The sequence below is a fragment of the Gadus morhua genome, chromosome 14, assembly GCF_902167405.1.
Source record: "Gadus morhua chromosome 14, gadMor3.0, whole genome shotgun sequence".
Lineage (NCBI taxonomy): Eukaryota > Metazoa > Chordata > Actinopteri > Gadiformes > Gadidae > Gadus > Gadus morhua.
In genome coordinates this window covers 4,429,891-4,432,390 of record NC_044061.1, presented here as the reverse complement: position 1 = coordinate 4,432,390, position 2,500 = coordinate 4,429,891, and the positions used below count along the sequence as shown (strand labels likewise).

Sequence of the window (2,500 nt, the reverse complement as noted above, 5' to 3'; positions counted from 1 at the left end):
CGGGCGAAAAACAGTGGTCTCGACCGGCTGAAACGGCCAGATGTTTCATGTCCAGATGTGTGTGTGTGTGTGTGTGTGTGTGTGTGTGTGTGTGTGTGTGTGTGTGTGTGTGTGTGTGTGTGTGTGTGTGTGTGTGTGTGTGTGTGTGTGTGTGTGTGTGTGTGTGTATGCACGTGTTTGTGTGTGTGTGTGTGTGTGTGTGTGTGTGTGCGTGTATGCACGTGTTTGTGTGTGTGTGTGTGTGTGTGTGTGTGTGTGTGTGTATGCACGTGTTTGTGTGTGTGTGTGTGTGTGTATGCACGTGTTTGTGTATGTGTGTGTGTGTGTGTGTGTGTGTGTATGTGTGTGTGTGTGTGTGTGTGTGTGTGTGTGTGTGTGTGTGTGTGTATGCACGTGTTTGTGTGTGTGTGTGTGTGTGTGTGTGTGTGTGTGTGTGTGTGTGTGTGTGTGTGTGTGTGTGTGTGTGTGTGTGCGCGTGTGTGTGTGTGTGTGTGTGTGTGTGTGTGTGTGTGTGTGCACCTGTGTGGATGTGGATCTATGTGTGTGTGCTCTGCGTGCTGGCTAGTATGATTTAACCGCATCAGAATTCGAGGACAAATACCAAAACCAAACAACGATGTACGCTCTCTAAACCCAGAGCCATACTCCGCCTCGGCTCCACCGCCTCTCTCTCTCTCCCTGGACTCTCTCTCTGTCTCTGGGCTTCCTCTCGCCTCTCTCCTCTGTGTGGGTGAACGGCGGTCAGCGACTGGTGGTAAGTGATGTTGACCGCTCTGACCGGGGCCCCGGGGGGAGGGGGGGGGGAGGGGGGGGGGCGGGGGTGAGCTCCGTGGGCCCCAGAACCAGAGTGCACTCATCAGCCTTCAGCGGGCATTACGGTGCTGTGTGCAGCCCTCTGCCCACCCCGCCACTGGGGCACAACACCATTCCTCCCAACCCCCCCCCAACCCCCCCCCCCCCCCCCCCCGGCCCACCCCTACCCCACACAATCCGGCCGGCGCTGTAATCCGTCTCACCCCTCTCTCACCTTTCTTGGCTCTCGTCACACTTTTCTCATGTTGCTTTCTTTTGTCTCACGTCCCCGTTAGCGTCCCCGTTAGCGTCCCCGTTAGCGTCCCCGTTAGCGTCCCCAGTCGCTTCCGATTGGATCCCTCTTCTTGAGTTGGAGCGGACCAGACCAGGAGATCTTCTGATGCGCTTTAAATAACTTAAAGTTTAGTTTATTAACTTAAGGGACAAAAAGTTATGCATTGCACGTGATGCCCACGGCAACGTCTCGCAGTCACGTTAACTATTCACGATTCACGAGTTGACGAATTCACGGTCCAAAAACGTTACCCCTCCTGCGTCTGCCAGCTCTGTCCCAAAACAAACCCTACCCCGATGACTTGGTAGGAAGTAAGGGTAGGCAGAGTCAGGTGGGAGACCCAATCCGTGCCCGCGTCACCGGCCACGCCCCCGTGACTGCAACATAAAGCAGAACAACACGATACAGTAAGAACAACACAATACATCAAAAGAGGGAGTCAAGGGCCCCAACAGTGTGATGGAGACGCAAGGCGTACCGTAGATCTCGGAGGTGGATTCATGGCTTCATGTGTGTGTAAACATGTGGATCTACGGGCTGGGGAGCACCAGGGACGTGGCCACCGCGTCGGCCCAGAGGGTTGATGAGATGAGGACGGAGACAGGAAGCAGATGCAGCTCACAGCTGCTCCCAGGGCCCACGTGCGGCCCTCAGGGGCCGATGGAAGAGATCAGAAATCAGCCAGCTCAGCGCGCTCGAACGATGAGCTGATGGGAACATGGATGTTTATGTGTGTGTGTGTGTGTGTGGTTGTGTGTGTGTGGATGTGTTTGAGGGTGTGTGAGTTTGTGTTGCTGTGTGTGTGTGGTGTGTTTGTGTGGGTGTGCGGTGTGTTTGTGTGAGTGTGTTTGTTTGTATGTGTGTGTGTGTGTGTGTGTGTGTGTGTGTTTTTGTTTGTGTTTGAGTGAGTGTCTGGGTGCGCGTGTGGTGTGTTTTTTTGTGCGTGCTTTAGCTTTGTGTTTGTACGCGTCTGTGTGTCTGTGCGGTGTGTTTGTGTGTGTGTGAGTGTGTGTGTGCAGAGTGTTTGTGCGTGTGTCATTGTTTATGTGTGAGTGTGTGTGGGAACAGTGTCAATGCTGACAGGACACCTTCCCCTCGGCCCCGCCCACTCCCCTCGGCCCCGCCCACTCCCCCGCCCCCCTCCACTCCCCTCGGCCCCGCCCACTCCCCTCGGCCCCGCCCACTCCTGGCTTTTGGCCACCCTTTCACTGACAGTTAATATCCTGTTTTGAACACACACACACACACACACACTCACAGACACACACACACACACACACACACACACACACACACACACACACACACACACACACACACACACACACAGGGCCCTTGTGTTCTTAAGAGGTGGGAGGGGTAAGGTGCTTACAGGTTACCCAGACTGCTGGCTCCCTCGCCCCGACAAAGCCT

General features: G+C 55.0%; 1 protein-coding gene across 1 annotated transcript in view; it reads left to right on the top strand.

The window, feature by feature from the left end:
* The window catches only part of adamtsl5 (ADAMTS like 5), a 24,520-nt gene that overhangs the window by 14,945 nt on the left and 7,075 nt on the right, over window positions 1-2,500 (top strand). The window lies entirely within an intron of this gene.